The sequence below is a fragment of the Centroberyx affinis genome, unplaced genomic scaffold (assembly GCF_046629955.1).
Source record: "Centroberyx affinis isolate AG114_WGS23_722 - 3 ecotype Tasmania unplaced genomic scaffold, CSIRO-AGI_Caff_v1 ptg000177l_1, whole genome shotgun sequence".
NCBI lineage: Eukaryota > Metazoa > Chordata > Actinopteri > Beryciformes > Berycidae > Centroberyx > Centroberyx affinis.
The window spans coordinates 37,229-46,046 of record NW_027278874.1 but is presented as its reverse complement, the minus strand read 5'-3'; positions in this window follow the sequence as shown (position 1 = coordinate 46,046).

Sequence of the window (8,818 nt, the reverse complement as noted above, 5' to 3'; positions counted from 1 at the left end):
CTGGTAAGTCTTTTTTTTTTTTTTTTCTTCTCACCCCCCCCCCCTCCTCGCTTCAACAAACCTCTCCTTATCTAGACCCGCCCACACAGGAAGTGCTGCGGCACTTGGAGGGCAACGGAACAAACACACCGGAGAGCCGTGAACCCGTCGTCAACCCCGCGGTGGTGAATTGACCCCATTCACACTTCAGATACACACACACACGCACGCACACACACACACACAGCACACACACACACACACACACACACACACACGTACATACACACACATTATGAAAAATCAAACTTAACAGACTTAAACAATATTGGTAAAGAAAATACACAGAAAATCTTATAGTAATACTATAAAGAAATACCATAAAGTAGGCTACTATAAGCTCACTATTAAGCACTACATAAATCCCTATGAGAATATTATAGGAATATTATAGTGATACGAGACCATAGGAGATAAAAAAAAAAAGAAAAAAGAAAAAAGAAAAACAACATAAAGTGTAATACGGTTACTATAAACTCAGTATTGATTGCCAAAAGACAGAGTGATTAAGTCCCTATTTAAGTCCCCTATTTAAATATATATATTTTTTTGTTAGGGTAGACACACACACACACACACACCATTCAGTCTCAGGTCTAATAGGGCAAGTATTGATTATAGACCTATTGTCCAGCTCCTTTGTGTATGTGATTAACAGTAAAATGAAAACAGGTCTAAACAGGTATTGCGTAGGTCAAAAATATTTAATTTGAAGGGAGACTTCTAATAGATAGTAAAATCCCTTACTGAGAATAGACCACAGTGGATGATGTATACAAACCACTTCTGGAGGAATTCCAGCCTTACTGAGAATTATGAGCAAGAATGATTCATTGAGATAAGGAACAAGCACCAGACAAATACCAAGCCCAGGAAGTTTGTGATACTGATGAGTTGCTTATAGCCTACTGCTTTAAATCACTTTCCTTCAGACACTCTTGAATCTAATGAAATGTGGCCTTAAGATATTAATCTGTTTCAATAAAACAGTAAACGTGGTTCAGAGGCGTCTGTTTCCTTTGTTAGTTTACTGAGATTTGTTTGTTCATTTAAACTAAAGCAACTATTTCACAGTTATAGCTGGCTTAAAGGAATTGTTTTAAAAGTTTTTGGGAGCCTGGCCCGTTGCTCAACTTACCTGTTGGTGAGTGATGAGAACATAAACTCCAAAATATCCAAGTGTCCCTGGTAAATCATTGGGTCTGTTGCTCCATGTTAACAGTTTAGCATACACTATGATGAGAGATAGCTCCATGCTAACACTTTAGCCTATACTATGACGAGAGATAGCAGGCTCCATGCTAACACTTTAGCGTACACTATGTTGAGAGATAGCTCCATGCTAACACTTTAGCGTACACTATGTTGAGAGACAGCAGGCTCCATGCTAACACTTTAGCGTACACTATGTTGAGAGACAGCAGGCTCCATGCTAACACTTTAGCGTACACCATGTTGAGAGATAGCTCCATGCTAACACTTTAGCATACACTATGATGTGAGATAGCAGGCTCCATGTTAACACTTTAGCGTACACTAGTAGGCTCCATGCTAACACTTTAGCATACACTGTTATGAGAGATAGTAGGCTTCATGCTAACACTTTAGCGTACACTATGCTGAGAGACAGTAGACTCCATGCTAACACTTTAGCATACACTTTGCTGAGTGATAGTAGGCTCCATGCTAACACTTTAGCATACACTATGTTCTAGAATTATCCAAAGTAACAAGACTGGTCTGTTGGTTACAAAAAGCTGTTAGGTGTTTTTATTATATAGACTGTCATAAATTCATAATAAAAAAAATAAAAATTATTAACTCAATATAGTTGGTGTAGCAAGGTTTACTTCTGGAACTAGTTCAGAAGCAACCACATATTCATCCGCTGCGTAGTGATTTTTAGCTGTAGGCTACGCAGTCTCCCATCTTTACTTCATATGGAAACAGGCAAAGTAGTCCCTGGTAGTTTAAAATATTATGTTATTTTTAGCAAGCAATAAATTACAATGATTAAAAATTTCACTTAAAATGAAAAAATGTGCAGGTGAGATTAAAAAAAACAAGGAGTTTATAAAAATGTCTCTCCTCAAAACAAATAAACAATTTGATGAAAACTTGACAAGATGACAAGCAGAGACATTACGGAACTGGATAACAGAATCTAAATGTCAAAATAACACAACATGGCAGAAAACAGTAGAACAACATGAACATGAATAAAATGACAAGGGAAATAGTCAAAATTTAAAAAGCCCTGATCCAACAACATTACTTAAAATGACACACATATCGACACAACATTGACACAACAGCCTACTTTGTTATTATTAATTGTGTGTTGTCCCAAACTAGACATGTTGAAAATTACACTTCCTTTTTTAAGAGTGAACCAGTGAGGGAACTAAGAACTGACGTCCAGCTTCCCAAACAAGCCTCTGTAGTCACTGTATAAGGTCTAACTGTATGATGACTGCATGCAGCAGCTGTGTCTGCTGATGCCCCCATCTGGCAGAATGGCATATGATGAAGTCATCCTCTCCATTTTACTGGTTTACATCACCACGCACTCATCCCACCACATACCGTTTTTAATCCATGCAGGGAGGGTTCGCTGAGCACGCAGGCTGTTTTTCAGCAACGCCCTGCTTCACATTCATACAGTTATACACATTCTCACCTGGGACCCCGCCCAGGATAACCACAGTCTTCTACTATTGGTCACAGAACAGTTTCACTGGAGCATTTTAAGAATTAAGTGCCTTGCTTAAGGGCACCTTGGTGGGAACTGTTGAGGCAGAGGAGAGTGTCACTAATTATTCACTTTCCCCTTCAAGATTTTCCCAACCACTCTGGGGGATTCGAACTGATGACCTTCAGGTTACAGGGCCACTTCTCCAACCTTTAGGCTCCCACAGCCCAACATCGGGAAACTTAAAGGTGCTACATGCAGCATATATAAACATCAATGTATCATCCTCAAATGCCTTGGTATAATTACAATAAAGAAATGTGACAATTGACAGCCAGTGGTATTGTTAGCGCTAGTGTTTCTCAAAATTAGGACCACATTTCCCATAAACCTCTTTGCTTCCTGTCACAAAAAGGTCACTGCCACTTGCCCCCCTGCCCCACCCTGGTGTCCTTGTCTTTACTGGAGATGATCAACATGTTAAAAGTGATTTTTCCCATCAGTCTTTCAGTCCTTACACCATTTGCTGCCAGAAACTCTGAAAGCTTTAGCTCTGTTTGCTCTGGAAGAACAGCGCCCTCTTCCTGTTTTGTGCCGTAAAGCAACACAGCAGATTTCCCTGCAAAATCCAATCTGGTGGCTCACAATGTAAAGTGCAGAGTACAGGCTGTCAGTCTTCTTGGCAATGGTACCATATTAATACTAATGTCTCAAAATTAACGTGCTAATGATTTATTAATGCTAAAATTTTATAGCCTACTAAGCACCTTTAATAAACTAGGGATAGCTGGACTATTCCCAGTCCTCATTAGTACTCACTAGAAAAGATAATAGGCTAATTAATTATTGATGCTTATGATGAATTAATTAACTGACCAGCTGTCAAGTGTTGTGTGCTTTTAAAATCAAATATTCTGCTTTATGCTGCGGTAACTAGCATACCTGCCAACGCCAGAGAAAGACTCCAGAAATCAAGTTGATGAGCATTTTTAAGAGTGTGTGTTTTGTTAATAAAAATGATATTGCTTCCATGTACAACTCCTTAGCCCATTCAGTACATGGATTTACAGGTTTTCCAGATGTTTTCTAGACGAATAAACGATCAGCAAATAACATTCATTCAATTTCATTCATGTTCATTTTGGAAAATTGTGCAGCCTGCAATACATTAGTCAATATTTGAGACCTACAGCTAATTCTTGCCTCATAACTATAAGTAGTAGAGTAAAGGTCTTATATATATATATATATCATGTAAATATATATCATAACTTTAACAGCCACCTGTTTGTGCTCTATTTTCATGCCAGCTGCCATTTTGGAGGAGCAGATGTTAATATTTTCAAATGATGTGTGGCGTATCTGGTTTTGTAATGAAACTCTTTTCAGTGTGAATGCTGCTGGAACACTGAGGTTCCTCACTGAGCGCCTCCTCAGATATACTAGGGGGTAAAAAACCTCCCCATGTCTCTCTACCATGAAGACATATTAGCCCTGAATAGAAAGACATGAGCCAAGCAGCAAACCTAAGAATTCCAAGTCAAAAGTCGTGTCCTCGTAGAGAACGATCTTCCCAGGTTTGTCTTTGGAGACGGTGAACTTCTCACAGCTCTGTTTGGACATGATGTGTCGTTCTCGCAGTGAATCTTGGAGCTTCGCAATCGTTCTCGACAGCCAAATCACCGTCTGATGGATCCTCGTTTGGCAAGTAAACTTCCTGTTTTTTTTAATTTTGCTGTCATGCTTCGGCCGTCAGATATTACGTCAAATGGAGGACACAAGAACGCAAAAGAACACAAATTGAGGAAAAGCCCTTATGTCTCCTGCTATGCTGACAGTGTGCAGATGCTGACGGTAATAATGTTAAAGACAGGGACAACCGAGACAAGTGGCACAAACTTGAAAAAACACTCCATCCTTTAAGTGTCATGTACCTCATGTACATGATGTTGCGTTTCAGTACAGTTTTCTGTTAATTGTGTGCTGCATTTTCAAAAAACAAGACAAATATTAACTTTTCTCACTTCACTATTAGTATTAGTGTTCTCACGACCTTTATCTCTGTCATGTGTGGAACGTCTTTTTACACTTTACACCGACATCGTGGCTGTCATGTCACTGCGGCCATGAAAAGGTGACAGGATTGTTAACCTATTTCACTTTGAAAAGCGGTTGGGGTTGTGACAGTTGTGACAGCAAAAGAGCTCAGCCGCAGACTGTGAAACCAGCAGGGTATGGGAAAGTGGCACAGCATGCAGGTTGGGCAGGAAACCTCACCAGAACCCTATAACCACACGGCTTCATCTCACACGATAGGCTATATCTGTCTCGAAAGATTGCTTACCAGACCTGAATATTGCATTTTAATAGTAGTAAACGTGCTTAAATAATAGATCCAGAGGTAGTTTTATGGGAAAAGTTAGGAGAATGCATTGAGTTTGTGTCTCTGGTTAGGGTTAGAAAATAAAAATAGTAGAAACAATACCGCCACCTGGTGTTCAAAAGGTGTTATGGCATACAAACACTAATGCTTGTGGTTGCTTGAAATACAGATTACACTAAGCACACATACACACACACTTTCTCTTTCTCTCTCTCTCTCTCTCACACACACACACACACACACACACACACACACACACACACACGCATACACACTTAATAGGAATGTCAATCCACCATTAAGACTGTTTCTGAGGTTTTGTCTTGTCAGCATTAGACAGTGCTGCCACAGATAATAGATAATAATTTAGCCAGACTGATGACGATCATTTCCTACAAACCATTCTCTCTGAGGTGGAGAAAACCAGTGGAACAAGTCTTAATTAAAACATTTATTTGATCCAATTCTTTGGAATGTAGTAGTCAATGATCAGAGTCTGAGACAACAGAGACGGATGAGTCTGGGTGCTGACCAGAAAGTTAAAGTACAAACAATACTTTTAGTCACTTAAGGCCTCACTGCTTTTCCATGTTTTTTTTTGTTCTTTTTTTTACTTCCTTCTTTCCTTTCTTGTTTTTTTTTCTAGATCTGAGACAGCAAAATTACAGAAGCAGTACTGAAAATAAAACATTTTTTCGTCATAGAAAGAAAAAACAAAAACAATGGCACGTACATCAGTGACAGTACAAAAACACAAGGTGATATTATACCAAGTAAATAAAATTGTTACGTTTCAAAGAGACGCGTATAAGCTTTTTCGAGAATGAAAAACATCTCCGTAAATTGTACATTTCAGAATTATACCATGTCATCTGAAACCATGTTAAAAAAGAATCAACAATAACACTGTCTTCTCCTTCCTTCTTTCTCTCTTTTCATAAATCAACATCATAAACACATAGATTTTTTTAAATATATCAGTGCAACATTGTTTTCACGTCTAGTGCTGCAACATCCTTTCTTGTTTAAAGGGGCAGGAGAACTAATAATGTCTGGAAAACATATTACTGTCTGCCTCTATCCCTTTAAAGTCAGACTGAATCCACAGTTTGATGACCTATATTCTTGGCATTTGCTGTAAACACATGCGTTTTATATTTTACTGACAAAAAAAAGCAGAGTGAGCCAATGACGAGCGTCCCATTTATTTATAGCAATGGAAGTCAGAAGACTTTAATTTGATTGGAGGTGTTCACTCAGTCAGTGAGTCAGACAGCAATCTGATTGGCTACTAACTTTCATTGCTGAGGTGAAAGTGAGCAGAGGTGGCATCAAATCGAACCAATTCAGGAAGGGAAAACAAAAGAAAAACTTTCCCTTAAGAAGGTTTATATCTGATTTTGAATGAAGAAACAAATTGAATGCTATATCAACCACTGACTTACAGTCTCACTTTACATTTTGAGCTCACATGTTGCCACATAATGCTACATTAAACCAGGCAGAGAGACCTCCCACACTGCAGTGTAACGGGACACACTGGGACAAACTTTCTTCTCCCAGTTTTTGAGTGGCAATAGGTTATAGGGGGAGATATTTCAGCTGCAAAGGCTAAAAAGTCTCAAGCCAAAAAAGCAAATGACAAAGCAGTTTTGTTATTATTACAGTATTTCACATGATGATATATCACCTCTTCAGTGTACGGTTTCTGTTGGATCTCTGCTCTAATTAGCTAGCTTACTCCTCTCTATTGGGAAAATGTGACTTTATTATTTGTGCCAGTTACAGGCGGAGGAGGAGATCAGTTGTATTGATGTTGCTGCAGTTCCTACTGCTCGCCCATAGAGGTCGATAAAGATAACAGATTACTTCATGCCCATTTTAAAGGCAATGACACAAGTTTCTCTTCTGATAGTCAACACTGGAAATACATTGATGAAAATCACAAACAGTACTGTCAGGACAAACATTGATTCTTGTATCTGTGCCTTGGTTTTCCATCAACCAGTCAGCTTCAGAAGCCTTCCCACCCTGCCAGGACAATATTCCTGCTGGAGACTCCGATGACGAGAACACAGCAGTCCAGGAACCTGAAGTCGGACACTTGAAGTCTTCCGATGGGTCTCAAAACCACTGGCCAAGCCTCAACTTAATGGTTTTACAGTCATATGGTGTGCCAGTCGAAAACCGCCGAGTCATGTTAGCATACAAATGATTTCTGGGAGAGCCAATCCCGACGCTCCATCCCCAGCATGCTGTCAGTCTCTTAGTTGCACTGAACGCAGTGTTCCGTTTTACCCTGTACGAAAACTCAACGTCCCATGAGGCATTTCTCCGTAATCTCAAAGCCATTATTAGCACCATCTGAAAACCCTCCTCCTCCCGGGCAACACTGTAAGAACGGCAACCGAAACCAAAGGAGGAAAACACTCTCCAGTCCAGAGACACGATGGCAACCAGACCGCACTTTTAAAGGTTTTGTCTCTGTCTGTTTTACATTTGTGTTCAAATTAATGTTGAGACAAAATTCCTGTACATTTGTTGAATTTGTTGAATAAAGTGATTCTGATTCGGTCACAGAAAGGATACTGCAGCACTTGTGTCTTTTTCTATAGAAAAGGGCGCTCAAATATATTAAAACCTATGTACAATATGTTGGATGTGTCATGTGCCATGAAGCGGAGGCATTCAGGGTTCCTACACATTTTCCACTTCTAAAGTCCAAAACAAACTTTTCCCAAACCTTTCCAGACCCTAAATGTTCCTAAAACGTCTTGACTGGATTTTTAACATTTTTGGACAGTGTCATCTAGGCAATATAGATCTGAAGCTGAAGATTGTTCAACACACCAACAAATATCACAATATGTGAAATGATAGCACTAGGTCTACACCTAAAAAAAACTGGGACTGAAAAAATGTTTATTTATCACATCTTTCCAGACTTTTTTTTTGCAATTCCAAATATTTTAAAGACCTGGAAAGTGATATTTTCAAGACCTGGAAAGTGTCAAATTAATTTTCCAGACTTTCCAGGCTTGTGTAGGAACCCTGGACATAATGCCAGCCGATGCCAACGCGCTGCTTTTGATGAGAAAACAACCAGCAGAAAACAAGGCAACAGAAAAGTTTGAGGAAAAAAAAGGCACTGTCGGAACTAGACACAGGTCAACGGGGCCGGGACACACACACACACACACACACACACACACACACAGGCTGAAAGATGCATGCACTTCATGTATACAGATCAACATGAGTGTAATGCACACACACATACACACACTGAATGACACATACACTCCATGTATCCAGATGTATGTGAATGTAACACATACATGTACACACACACACACACACACACACACACACACACACATACACAGGGACATATCATGGCCAGCTTAAGAGCCAGATATCAGGATAGCAAATCGAAGTTCACACTCTCTGCTCTTTCTGTGAAACAATGACCTCTGAAAAAAAAAAAAAAAAAAAAAAAAAAAACAAAAACGGAAAAATAACAAAAATTCAAATCTTCTTATCTTTCCAGAAAAGTACACAAACGATAAATACTTTCATCTGAATTGGTCTCAACACCAGCATGTGATTACATGAAATCAACAAAGCACGCCGAAAAAACAAATATAATCCTTAGTTTTCTTTTTTCGCTGTACAGATTCTTTATACACAGTGCCCCCTACAGG